Below are 13824 nucleotides of genomic sequence, written 5' to 3' on the forward strand. Positions count from 1 at the left end.
AAGCTAAAGTTGATCAAATTTTCAATGAAAATCATGTAAAGGATCAAGCACAAGTTGATCTAGTAGTTTTAGGATTTTTGGAATATGCCAATACTTGGTGGCATAAAGTTTGTAAGAATTATGACCAAGGGCCACCCACGGCTTCTTGGATGGACATTAAAACTCTTATGCGCGCTAGATTTGTTCCTCCCTCCTATAGGAAGGAACTTCTTTTGAAGCTCCAAAGGCTTCACCAAGGTTCTATCAGTGTGAGTGAGTACTTTAAAGAATTAGAGTCTCAAATACATAGGGTTGAAATAAAAGAAACTAACAAAGAGAAAATAAAAAGATTTGTGAGTGGTCTTAGGAGAGACATACAAGACCAAGTAGAGTTGTATGAGTACTCCACTCTTGAAAATGTTTTCACACTTGCCCTTGGGATTGAAATTCAATTGAAAAGAAAAAGAAGGGCAAGGAAGAGTTACTCACCCAACCACTACTTTAGTCACTCATGGAAGGGAAAGGATAAAAAGAGACATGATAAGTTCCCTTCTAACTCTCATCAAGAACCACCAAGTAAAAGTAAATCTCCAATTGATCACATTCACCATTCCACTTCTTCAAGATCAAGTTCCATTAAATGTTTTAAATGTTTGGGTTATAATCACATTGCTTTAAATTGCCCAACCAAGAGGACCATGGTCTTAAAGAAGAGTAATGATGTTGAAAGTGAACACTCATCTCCCCATTCTCTTTCAAAAGAATCTTCTTCCTCTAATAAAACTAAAATTTTTGAGAAAGACCCTATGTTATTAAGGCGCATGATAGGTCAAGATCAAAGTGAGCTTGAGCCAACTCAAAGAGAAAACTTTTTTCAATCTAGATGCAAAATTAACAAATGGGTTTGCTCTCTAATTATTGATGGAGGAAGTAGTACCAATGTAGCTAGCACAAGGTTGGTGGAAAAGCTTAGCTTAGAGACCATTCCTCATGCTAAGCCCTACAAGCTTGCTTGGATAAGTAAAGAGGGAGAAATAGATGTCAATAACAAGTCCTAATTAACTTCTCTATAGGAAGCTATAAAGATGAGGTGTTATGTGATGTTGTTCCCATGGAAGTCACACATATCTTACTAGGTAGGCCATGGCAATTTGATAAACAATCTTTACATGATGGTCATACCAACCAATACATTTTCTTCATAAATGGGAAAAAGACCACTTTACAACCTCTATCACCTCAAGAAGTTAATAAGGATAGAAATATAATAAGAAAAGATAAAGAAGAAAAAGAAAATGGGCAAGCTTTCACTAAGGTGTTACTTGCCTACAAAAAAATTCTTCCAAAGCAAGATGTGCATCACTCTTCCTTCTCTTCCCAACCCAAAAAGGAAGGCCCAAAGCACAAGCAAGAGAGGAAGAGTACTCTAGAAAATAAAGATGGCCTAACCAAAGCTAAGGGTAATATCCTTAGAAAGGATGGAACAAGAGCTCAAAAAAGGGAGATGCAAATCCTCCCCCAAATCAAGTCAAGCTCCATCTACAAAGGCTTAAAGAATTTGTGGTCAAATTCTCTCCAAGGAGGAGAGAATGATGAAGGATTGACCCCAACCAAGGATGGAGGCACATGCTTAAGAAGACTAAGCATGTTTAGAAAGGAAGTTCACTAATCCTTCATCCCTTTCATTTATGTTTGTTATTTTTGATTCCCTAAGTTGACTTAGTTGAATCAACTTTAGTTGACTTGTTGACCTTTGACTAGGTTTGACTTGTTGACTATAGTTGACTTGACTTAAGCCAACATGCTAATCTATGTTTATTTGCTTTGTAGGTTAATTAGGAGTAAGAAAGCGATGCTAGGTGGCACATGGTGATTGGGGAGCATAAATGATGTGGATGAGAGAGTAAAGCAAAGGCATAAAGCATAAAGAAAAAGGCATAAAGCAAGTGTACCTATGTACCTTTGGTCTCCTTTGTTTTTAGCACACTATGGCCACTTTCTAGAGACATATGAGACACATTCCTTGTCTCCTTTTGTGCTAGAACGAAATTAGCCTTGCACACACCATAGTTAGCTCTTTTGTCTCTCATTTTTGTAACCTTATTTGACCTAGTTTCTAGAAGCTAGGGTTAGGTTTTTGTAGAGACATCCTTAGGTATCTTTTATTTGCTTGGAGGCCCCTAAACTCTTCTATATAAGGGGTGCTCCTAGACATGTAAAAGGGTTGAAGATTTTGAAGTAAAAACACTCTTGTGTCTCAACCATTTGTGAGAGTTTCCTCCCTTGGGAGTGAAACTTTTAAGCCTTATCTTGCATAGCAAGTGGCGACACACATCCACTCATCTTCAAGGTTGCCATGGCTTCTAGCCTAGCCTTGTAGTGGCGTGCTTCTCACATTTTTACCATTTCTTTCCTTTCCATTTTATGTTTTCTTCTTCCTTTAATTGTTCTTGGTTTTCTATGATTTATGTGCTTTCCATTTCCTTTTCATTTTGAATCAATTCATCATCTTCTTCTTTTGAGCTTTGTGAAAGGAACCTTCACATCTAGATAGCTTGCTATCTTAATGTCCAGTGGGGATTTCACTTAGCTTTCTTAATCAACTCACGCCATATTCAATAATCTTAAAAAGAAACAAGATAATCCTTCATCACATATACACCCATTTTAATGCAAATCTACCTGTTACATTGGCTAGTTTTTGAAATTATTTGGTCCAATGACGTGTAATAATCGATTATTACAAGGTGATAATCGATTATTATTTCAAAAACTATGTAAAATATGAATCCTAACGAGTTGATAATTGATTATGATTTAAGATAATCGATTATTCCAAAGAGTTTTTTATATTTGGCTCAAAATTAAGGATAATCGATTATTGCCCCAAATAATAGATTATTCCAGAATGGTTTGGGATTTTTAAGGGTGGCTAATAATCGATTATTGACACACATAATCGATTATTGACGCTATTTTTCGAATTTTTGAAGGAAATTGAGTTTTTGGCAATTTAAGAGATCTCTAATATACCTAAGTCTCTTCTTAGTTAATAAAATCTATCTTTAGCTAAAGGTTTGGTAAAGATATCAGCTAATTGATGCTTTGTATCTACGTATTCTATCTCACAGTTCCCTTTATTTATATGATCTCTTAGGAAATGATGCCTTATTTCAATGTGCTTTTTCCTAGAGTGCATTATGGGATTTTTGGTTAAGTTAATAGCCCTGGTATTATCACATTTCAGAGGTATATGATTTAGAAAGATATTATAGTCTTCTAATTGTTGTTTCATCCAATGAATTTGAGCACAACAGTTTCCAGCTGCTATGTATTCAGCCTCTGTAGTTGACAAAGCCACACAAGCTTGTTTCTTAGAGTGCCAAGAGACTAATGAACTTCCTAAGAGGTGAAAAGTACCACTGTTACTTTTTCTATCTATTTTACAACCACCATAATCAGCATTTGAATAGCCTATCAAATTAGGAGATGCTCCTGAAGGATACCAAAGTCCAAAGCATGCAGTTCCTTTTAAATATTTTAAGATTCTTTTCATAGCAATAAGATGTGATTCTTTAGGATTGGCTTGTAAACAAGCACACACACATACAAATTGCATAATGTCAGGCCTATTTGTAGTAAGATATAGCAAAGAACCTATCATGCCTCTAAACATAGTCTGATTTACCTCTATTCCTGATTCATCTTTGTCTAGATAGCAGGAGGTTCCCATAGGAGTACTTGCTTCCTTAGTAGTATCCATTCCAAATTTCGTAAGTACTTCTTTACAGTACTTAGTTTGAGAAATAAAAGTTCCATTTTCCATTTGCTTAATTTGTAGACCCAAAAAGAATGTCAATTGTCCCATCATTGACATTTCAAATTCTTCCTGCATTATACTTGCGAAGCCCTTACATAGTGAACTATCAGTAGACCAAAATATTATGTCATCTACATAAATCTGAACTAGCAAAATATGCTCATCTACTCTTTTAATAAACAAGGTTAGATCAATTATACCTCTTTCAAAATCATTTTCTAACAAAAATGTACTTAATCGTTCATACCAAGATCTAGGTGCTTGTTTTAATCCATACAATGCTTTCTTTAATTTGTAAATGTGATTAGGAGACTTATAGTCTTCAAAGCTAGGTGGTTGTTCAACATACACATTTTCTTTGATAAATCCATTTAAGAAAGCACTTTTGACATCCATCTAATATAGTTTAAATTTCATGAGAGAAGCATAGGCAAGAAGTAAACGTATAACTTCTAACTTGGCAACTTGAGCATATGTCTCATCATAGTCTATACCTTCTTCTTATCTATATCCCTTTGCTATAAGTCTGGCTTTATTTTTAGTGATATTTCCATCTTCATCCAGGTTGTTTCTGAACACCCACTTTGTTCCTATGACTTGGTGTGAATCATCCCTAGGAATGAGTTCCCAAACTTCATTCCTTTCAAATTGATTCAGCTCTTCTTGCATTGCTATACACCATTGATCATCTTGAAGAGCTTCCTCTACACTTTTAGGTTCTATTTGTGAAACAAAGGTAACAATCATACAGAAATTTGACATATTTCTAGTAACTACTCCCTTTGATATATCTCCAATGACATTTTCAAGAGACAATCGTCTAGGTGATTTCCAACTTTTGGCAAGATCTTCAGGTTCAGTCAATGGGTTCTCATTTAGGTACATCTCATTAAGAGCTTCTTTAAAATATTCTTCATCACCTGCATTTGTTTTATTTGACTCAAGAGGGTTCTCCTCAAGGTCCACAATTTCATCAAAAACAACATGCACAGATTCTTCCACATTCAAGGTTCTTCTATTGAAAATTCTATAGGCTTTACTAGTTAATGAATATCCTAAGAAAATAGCTTCATCGGCTTTAGAATCAAATTTACCCAAATTTTCTTTTCCGTTGTTTAGAACAAAGCATTTGCATCCAAATATTTTTAAATGTGCTACATTAGGCTTTCTTCCTTTAAACAATTCATAGAGGGTAATTTTTAAAATTGGTCTAATGAGCATTCTATTTAATACATAACAAGTCGTGCTCACAGCATCAGCCCAAAAATAATTAGGCACATCATATTCGTTCAACATTGTGCGAGCTAATTCTTCTAAAGATCTATTTTTCCTTTCTACAACTCCATTTTGTTGAGGAGTTCTAGGTGCAGAAAAGTTATGCATAATTCCGTTTTCTTCACAAAAGTTTTCAAACAATTCATTTTGAAATTCTCCACCATGATCACTTCTCAAAAGTTTCATTTTCAAATCTTTTTCATTTTGAATTACTTTTGCAAATTTCTTAAAAGCTTTAAAGGCCTCACTTTTTAGTGTAAGAAAGAAAGTCCATGTATATCTTGAGTAATCATCAACACTAACAAGAGCATAATAATTTCCTCCAAAAAGTTTTGTCCGTGAAGGACCAAACAAATCCATATGCAAAAGTTCTAAAGGCTTTGATGTAGAAATCACATTTTTTGAATGAAATGATGATTTTACTTGTTTTCCTTTTTGACATGCATCACATAGTTTATCCTTTTCAAACTTTATGTTTGGCAATCCAATTACTAATTCTTTAGAAATTAGTTTGTTTAATTGTTGCATGTGAACATGAGCAGTTCGTTTATGCCATAACTAAGGATTTTCTTCTTTAACAACTAAACAAGTTATATCACTAGATGATGCAGTATCAAGATCAATCAAGTATATGTTATTGTGTCTCATACCTTTCAAGGCTACTTCTTTGGAGTCCTTTTGATGAATAGTGCAGTAGTTACTCTCAAAGATTACTTTGAGTCCTTTATCACATAATTGGCTTATACTGAGAAGATTGTGTTTTAGTCCTTCCACATACAGTACATCCTTGATCTCCAAAGTATTTCCTCCACCTACATCACCTGTTCCAAGTATTTTTCCCTTGTTGTTATCCCCATAAGTGACAAATCCTTGTTCCTTTCTTTTAAAGTTCTTAAACTTCTTTTTGTCTCCAGTCATGTGTCTTGAACAACCACTGTCAAGATACCACATTGGTCTTCTGGATTTAGATGTCATTTGCTAAATAAGGACACAATTTATTTAGGTCCCCAACAACTTGTTTGGGTCCTTGGGGTTAGAAGAAAAATATCTACTTATGAACAGGCACCCAATGATACTTCCCATTTGGAACACCAAAATGTTTAATATTGCATTTGTTTGAAGTATGACCCTTTTTCATGCAATAAAATCATGTAGCAGTACATGCATATGTATTCATAGAATGAGATATTCCTTTTTCTACCCAAACTCTACGAGTTCTTTTGGTTTTATTTTTTAAATCATGATTATGAGCATGCTTGGTCTTATTTGGATTTTTCTTGAGATCAAACTTTTCACAATTTTTATTTTCTAAGGCATCTTCAAGATGTTTCTCCAAAATACATATATCAAACATGTAACTTTTACATTAAGCACATTCAACAATTTCTTTTTCTTTATTTTCTAATATTGAAATTTTATTTTTTAGAAATTCTTCTTCTTCAAGAGATTTTTCAAATTTATTTTGCAAATCTTTAAAATCAGATTTTAACTTTTTATGAGCAGTATCCAATTTACTAGATTTAACAAGTAATTGTTGAAAAGCATCATATAAATCATCATAATCATTTTCATTGCAAGTAGAATTTACCTTACTGTCAAAATCATCGTGATTAGCCATCAAACATAGATTTGCTTCTTCATTTTCAGAATCGCTAGAATTTGATGAGCTTGAGGCATTGTCTTCCCATGCTATGTATGCTTTCTATTTAAATAATTTTCTGCCATTCTTTTCTTCACTTTTCTTTGAATTTGGGCAATCAGCCTTGACGTGTCTTGATTCTCCACATCCGTAGCATTTGAAATTTAAGGATGATCCTTGATTAGCCTTCTTATTGTTCTTGAATTGATTTTTCCTTTGGTCTTCATGAATTTTGATAACTTCTTAATCATAAGACTAAGATTTTCATCGTCATCTGAATCTTCTTCCTTTTGCTTTTTTCCTTTAACCACTTCAGTTTTGAAGGCAATGTTCTTCTTTCTTCCAATATCTTCTTCTTCATTTAGTCTACCCAGTTCAAGCTCATGCTCCCTTAGCTTTCCAAATAGGGCCGCCATCGTCATTGTCGCAAGATTTTGTGACTCCGTGATGGCTATCACCTTCGGCTACCATGTCCTATTCAAGGATTTAAGAATTTTTATATTTAATTCATCAGTGTCAAAAGTTTTACCTAGACTTGTGAGATGATTGACGATGTGTGTGAATCGTTTCTCCACGTCGTAGATAGTTTCTCCTTGTTGCATCCGAAACATTTCGTATTCTTGGATCAAGGAGTTCTTGCGTGCCCTTTTCACATCGTCCGTTCCTTCATGGGTCACACACAATATTTCCCACATATCTTGTGCACTGGTGCAGACTGAGATCTTGTAAAACTCATCTAGGGTTAAAGCAGATGAAATTATATTTCTAGCTTTTACATCATACTGAGCTCATTTATTTCCGTCTGTTGTCCAGTGTGAGAATGGCTTTGGTTCCTGCACATCATTTACAATATTAACAGGAACAAATGGACCATTTAACACAGTATCCCAAATACCTCTATCAACAGATTCCAGAAAAATTTGCATCCTAACTTTCCAGAAAGGATAATTTTCACCAGTAAATAGAGGAGGTCTGTTGATAGACGCACCCTCAGCAAAAGTTTGATTTTGTCCAACCATTTTCGAAATTTGAATAACTATCAAAGCAAGCTCTGATACCAATTGTTGGTATCGCGCAGCAGAATGTTTAATCGTTTGGACAAAAACTAAGAGGGGGTGAATTGGTTTTAAGTAATAAAATTAATACTTTAAAATTTTTCCAAAATTTATTGATTAAATCAAATATTAATTTCTTTAAACACAATAATAGATGAAATAAAGAGATAGAGACGAAGATTGAACACAAGTATTTATACTGGTTCGGATCAAAAGACCCTACGTCCAGTTGTTAATCTCTCAAAAATGAGATTAACTAAATCACTAACAAATAATAGATTACAATCAGATAATAAAAGAGTAAAGAAAGAAAACACCTTTCTTGAACACACAAGAGATGAACACCTTTCTCTGAATCATACAGAGAACCTTGACCTTAGCTTTCCTAGCAACAAAAACAGCACTCAATCTCCTAGAACACACCTCTCAGGAAAAGTTATCGCTCTACCCACACTAGGTTTTACAAAGCTTCTTTTGAGAACACTCAGAGAACTCTCTTACAGTCACAACACTAGCATTCTAGCTTCTCAAAAAGGTAAGTGAGAAGTAACTCTGATGTTCCTTAAATTGGGGTTCCAGAAATAATCGATTATCACTAGTGATAATCGATTATTCCAGTGTGTTTTATGAAAAACAAATTTTTGAAGAGATAATCGATTATCAGAGGTGATAATCGATTATTCCAGTGCTTTCTTGAAAAAATTGGTTCAGCTTAGGATAATCGATTATCCTAAGTGATAATCGATTATCACTTTGATTTTTCGAGAAATACCAGAATTTTCTTTTTGCATATTGATTCTAACTATTCTAATTACACTTTACAAGATAGCTTTAAACATAACAACACATGTTCTTCATATTGACTTCCAGATGGCTTTCAGGCTTCTTTTATCATCATCAAAATCTTGCTTCAGCATTTAGACTTGTATTTCTTTTGCAAACAATGAGGACCTAATTGAACACAAAATGAAAATAGGGACCAAATTGAATAAAAACAACAAAAATAGGGACCAAATGTATATTTAAGCCTTCAATTTTTTTTTTTTACCTTTTATAGTATTTTTAACATGAAAAAATAAATTAATTCACAACATACTTTATGCTCGCCACGTGTACAACTTCCAAATCTAATTTTTCTTTCCCTCCCAAAATATCTTTTCTTCTCTCTCTTTGTTCTGAAACCTTAGCCGTAGGTTTCACAAAAATAAAAGTTTATCTCTCTCTCATTTTCAAGACTTTGCTCTCACTCTTTCTCCTCAGGTTTCAAAAAAATTAAAGTCTATCTCTCTCTTATTTTCAAGATTTTGCTCTCACTCTTTCTCCACCACTGTTATCTTTTCTCTCTTCTCCCTATTTTCTACTTTATTCGTCTCACTGATGTCCATAGCATGAAAGTCTCCATCTCTCCTTTTTTTTACGTTTTGTTTTTTTCGTTTTTCATTTGCTATAGTATGCATTTCATTTGCTATTGTATGTCCATAGGATGAAGGTCTCGATTGTTTTTTTCATTTATAGTTTTTGTTTCTAGATTTGTGTGGAGTTTAGGGTTTAATGTGTTACTATTTGTATATGTTTTTTTTTTTGTATTTTCCGATATTTAATCTTTTGTTGTATCATTTTGTCAGAGGTTTTGGGTTTTTTGTTTTTTGATGAATGTGTATCTCTCACCGTCAAGAAATTTTTTTTATATAATTTTTTTTGTTATTTTCGCGTTTGTGTTTTGTTCATGTGGCTCTTTGGAGCGGATTTTTATGATTTGGAGAACCAAGTTTGAAAAGAGTTGCAATCCAATGAGAATATGGGTAAGTTGACGACGAGTTTTAGAGCATTACATGGGTAATTTTGATTAATCTGTCTCTTAATCTAATATTGTTTTTGTAATACAATTATTCTTTTGAGATTAGTTAGAGGATTTTGTTCAGGTGGAAGATTTCAAAGAGGAGGGCTTGGAAATAATTATAATTTTGAATAAGCATATGTTTTATTTGAGATTTTTTTTTAATTGAGAGACTATAATGTAGAATTTCAACCATTCCTTATTTATTTATGCAAAATGCTTTAGGATTTCTTACAATTAGAAAATAAGAAAAAAAAAATATTTTCCCGTGATAGTACATGTTAGATCGAGATCAATTAATGCTCTTTTTGTGTCTATTATAAAAGGAAATTTTAGTCAGTAATTGGTTATTTTTGTGTCTTTATTACCATGTTTAAGTTTGCTTTGTAAAGTTTAACATGATATCAAACTGCTTAGATGATTTGATAAATTTTTCATATGACTAAGAAATAAAAGTATGGATATTATCAATTGTTGTTGAGAACAACTGCCACAACCTTTTAGTTTCATTTTTCACTTGGTTTGTTGTAGTTCCTCTCATTGTGTAGATAGTTTGGTCACTAGCAAATGTCATTGTAAAAGACTTTGTGATTTTAAACTGACACAATCTCTTGAAGGTTGTATTTGATTACTACATATTACTAACATTTGGCTTTTGCAGAGTCCTTGTTCGAACTGCGGTAATGAAAATACCTCTTGCTTTAGAACTATACTCTTAATGTCAAATGTTTAGTATATGGTATTTGTAATATGGACTTTGTATAGCATACTAACCAATGTTATTAATATCGGATAACAGAAAATAGCGGCGACCCCCAAAAACCTTTATAAAGTTATAACAGAAACCATAACAAGTTAAGGGCGGAAATATTGCGATAAACAAAATATAATACCACCACATATAATTTTAATGAAAAAGTAATGATATTATGTCTCTTTTCAATTTTTGGAATCTTGAGTTGATCCTAAAATCTTTTGAATGACATTGGTCACTTGTGAGCCGATATAGCTAAAAAAAATTTCAAAGATTTTCAATTTGAAGAAAGTTCCCAAATGCATTTCAATTGTAATTTCATAGCAAAACTGGAATCTAGATATATCACTGTTAGATTTGTGAAATTGGATGACAATGTTTTCAACTCGGGTCACTTCTATGAGACATTCTCGAATTATCATGATTATTGGCCATTATTATTGTTGGAAAATAGGTATATTTTCTACAAAATAATTATAGTCAAAGTAGAGAAGTAGAAAAAAAAAATTTTAAAAAAATACTTGACGACGACTGATGATGGCTAATGGTGAAGGCCAAAGGTGGCGGCTGGCAGCGGCAACAGTTGACGGTAGTAGTGAGTGGCAGTGCTTGTAATTGCAGTACCGTGGTGAAGGAAGGAGTGTTGTTTTATTTTTAAAGAACAGGAAAGAAAACTTTATGGGGGTAAAGAAAACTTTACTGCTATGACTGCAGTAACTTTAGTAAATTAAGTAAAAGACAAAGACTGGGTAAAAGAATGAGAGTGATCAAAAATCTGCATAGGTTTGTTTAAATAAAAAATTTAGTGGGCCAAGCCCAATCTTTTTCTCACCATGTTGTCGTTGCAAACCACTGCCCTTTTACACGTTTCTTTACTTCTTCTCTTTTATTCTAAATCTTGGTTTTTTTTCGGTCCGGTTTTTCCACCATAACCGCTATGTCGCCGTCACCAATCATGCTAAAAGTGACCGCCATAAAAAACCTGATTCACCTCTGCCTTGTTATGGCGGCAGGCTGGGAAACCGATAACAATTTCCACCATGGCACCACCATGGCCGGAATTCAATAACATTGATACTAACACTTCTGAAATTTGTCTCTTTTTTTGTGTGTTGCGGTCTTTTATTTTAAATCATACTTATCATCATTATTTGTAATTAACCTTCAATTTTCTTTTTGTTTATGTTTGTGTGTTTTTACAGTATGAGGGTATAAGTTGGAATATTCCTCTTACAGCAGAAATGCTAGAACAAGTAGAGAATAATTTAGCACACTCATGCTTTGGACCATTAATAGCACACATTGTTTGAAAGAAAAAGGTGAGTAACTCTTTTTATACAAGTAGAATTTGTAGATCAATGTTTTGAAGTTTCATATGGATTATTGAAGTTTTTCATCAATGTCAATTTTGATGCTGAAATCCTCTTTGGGTGATTATCTCTCATGTAATTTATGTTGTATACTAATTACATGTTTGATGTAGATTTATGTTGCATTTTCTACAGATTGCTAAAGATCTTAATCTTACCATGGAGCAGGTTAGTTTATTTCAAGTTGTAGAATTGGTTTTGTTATTAATCCTTTTTTAAATGAAAATGCAATCAGTTGCAACCCTTGCTCCATAAAAAAATACTATGGTAGATATCATTTCCTATGAATCAAACATCTATTGGTTTTGCATGCTTTGGAACAATATGCATTTATCTACTTTTCACAAGTGCAAAGCCAGTCTCTAATCTTGGAATCACATTTTCATTTCCTATGAAGCAAACATTTATTGATTCTAGCAAACTAATCAAGTAGACAAATGGTGTGAATTTCTTAGACTTCTATTTGTGTTAGCTTTTAGTATGTGGTTAATTTTGGTGATGCAATTTTAGTTGAATTTCTAGCTTGGCTAATTAACATTTTACACTTTAGGAATTTTTAACAACTAATAAATGAATTTCATTTTATTCAAAATGGAAAGGAGCATGATAAACTTTTTTGAACCATTATTAGCATGAATTTCATTTTCTTAATTTGAATTATGTTTTATTGTTTTTTGAAAGACAATTATGGTAAAAACTACCTATTCTATGAAGGAATTGGGAATTTTCGTAGTGACTATAAAACTATTAAAACAAATATTTTAGTGGTAGTTGTTGTTAGATTTCTAATGCAAGTATAACTAGGAATGATCATTGTCCAAAATGGAATCCCTATCAAGGTATGGCATAGGAGATAGTAATGAAAGATAAAATTGAGCCAAGTGTCGGTGCCACAAGTTAGCCAAGTGCCAGTTATTATACATTGAAAAAAGTAAAGGTTATTATTCTACAAGTGTCAGTTATTATACATTGAAAAAAGTAAAAGTTATTATTCTACATCATTATTATTCTGCATTAGAAAGCCAAAAGCCAACTTTTTTAATTGACAAATTGATTTCAAATTAATTTAGGCAAAGGTAAGTCTTAATACAAACACTCTAAAAACTCTTTTAAATACCTGGTTTGTTTTTCAGTCTTCTAATTTCTACATCCCTCCTTCAACTTTTGTGTGCTTCTTTGTCATCCTTGAATGGAATTTTCTGCAGCATTATGTGCTAGGGTTACCAGAGGGGAATTTTGTACCATTCATTTTGAAGATGAGGTAATGTTTCGTGTTCTTCCCTCTCCTTTGTTGTTTATTTTTTAGATTTGTCATTTCTTCTTTCCTTTCCTTTTTCTGACTATATTTGTTGAAATATTTTTGAAAGATGGAGAATGAAGGTGTTGTTGACATGGTTTTTGCTTCACTTTTTTTTAATCTTGCTTAATACCAAGTGAAGCGCAATGACATTTTCTGTTTTAAATTCTATTTGTGAAATTTGTTAGGATCTACCAACTGAATTTGTCGACTATGTGCGAAAGTGGAGGCTTACATACGTCGTACCCAAGGGAAGCCAAAAGAAGATTAAGTGTAAGATACTCATCCAAAATTCCCCAAGGAGGTCCACTACAATTGGAGCCAGGTGGAGGATATTTTGCAGTGCTCATGAACTGAAGAAGTGAAATGTTATCGTTTTCCATGCACAAAAGGGGTGTCGGGATGTCGAAATTGATGTTTTTATCAATGACAAGTAATTATAATATGTTCCAAATCTGTTTTTTTAGTATGTCTTTTGTTATTTTGCATTTTAGGTGGACTTTATCGTTTTAAGAAACTCCTTGGAATGTAAAAAAAATAGGGTTAATGTTTTATGTTTCAGTTTTATGCTTTATGATTTGGAATGTAAAAAAAATAGAGTTAATGCTTTATGTTTCAGTTCTATGTTTTATGTTTTATTGCATATATGGTATATTTCATTTATATATTTTGCGTTGAATTTTTTATATATAATTTCTTTTTTTCTATTTTAATAAATTAAAAAAAAGTATATTGGATTCATATCTTTGTTTAATTTTATAAGTTTTATAACCTTTTTAATTAACAATTATTATCTTT

Source organism: Vigna unguiculata, chromosome 2 (assembly GCF_004118075.2).
Source record: "Vigna unguiculata cultivar IT97K-499-35 chromosome 2, ASM411807v1, whole genome shotgun sequence".
In the NCBI taxonomy this organism is placed as follows: Eukaryota; Viridiplantae; Streptophyta; class Magnoliopsida; order Fabales; family Fabaceae; genus Vigna; species Vigna unguiculata.